We start from the raw sequence: 1,049 nt of genomic DNA on the forward strand, positions 1-1,049 counted from the left end.
CATAGAAAAATATAAACACTTTCAGATTCATTTTACTAAGTGAAAACAATCTTGACAGCGAAATCTAAGAAAGATTTCACAAAGAGATGACTGCAGAACAGTTTAGTTTCCCTTGGGAATGTGAGTGTAAACATCTTTAATAAATAGTAGCAAAGAAAAACAAACTACATAGTTTTTAAAAAATTGATCTTTTTGACCTTAGTGAAGTTTATTTCAGGAAGGCAAGTATAGTTCACTATTAGATAAATATTAAATAATATAATTTATTAGTAGTAACTCAAAGGAAAATTATATTCTCCATAGATACTGAAGTACCATTTGTCAAATTTCAACAATTTTCTCCTAGTTTAGAAAAGTTATTCCTCACAAAAACACACATACATACACACACATGACTTCAGTCAAAAAGTCAGCATTTGACTTTAATAAAGAAACACTGGATGCACCCATGCTAAGTTAAGAATAAGACAATGAAGCCCATTGTCACCATTATTGTGTTACATTATTTGGAAGACATTAGCCGATGCAATTAGAAATTGACAAGTAGCTCCGGAGGTGGGGAATGAGAAGCAAGATGGTTTACATCTTGAAAGGACAAGTGTTGAACAGCCAGAGTCAGTCCCCACGGAGATGATCGTTTTTAACAGATTTCTCCTGGGGAATAGCTGAGCTCATGGTTTTGTTTTTCAAAACTCTGCTTCAGCAAGATGTGAAAAAGAGGAAAAGCTATGGAAACTCATCTGATTCCAGATATGATAACGGAGGAAGGCCCCAGGAAACTCCCCCAGAAGAAAGGGTCGAATTCATCACCTTAGTAGTCCTGATCCTCCTCCAGTGTCTGGTGGAAAACGAAGGTAAATGTCTGCTGTTAGAAATAGACAACTGGACATGCACATTCATAGCAGAAGGAAACCATCAAGCAGTGGAGGACTGACCATGCTGAAGAAGTAGATAAATGTGTATGTCTAAACAAGGACTGCTCTGTGTCCTCACATACAAATGAGATTGTGCTGGGGATTTCCTCACAGGGATCTAGCATGACGAACGTG

At 37.0% G+C, this 1,049-nt stretch overlaps 1 pseudogene; it reads left to right on the plus strand.

Moving 5' to 3' along the window:
* The first annotated feature begins 574 nt into the window (after nucleotides 1-574).
* On the plus strand, nucleotides 575-858 carry LOC105309750 (annotated as a pseudogene).
* Nucleotides 859-1,049: the final 191 nt, after the last annotated feature.

The sequence above is a fragment of the Pteropus vampyrus genome, unplaced genomic scaffold (assembly GCF_000151845.1).
Source record: "Pteropus vampyrus isolate Shadow unplaced genomic scaffold, Pvam_2.0 Scaffold832, whole genome shotgun sequence".
Classification (NCBI taxonomy): Eukaryota; Metazoa; Chordata; class Mammalia; order Chiroptera; family Pteropodidae; genus Pteropus; species Pteropus vampyrus.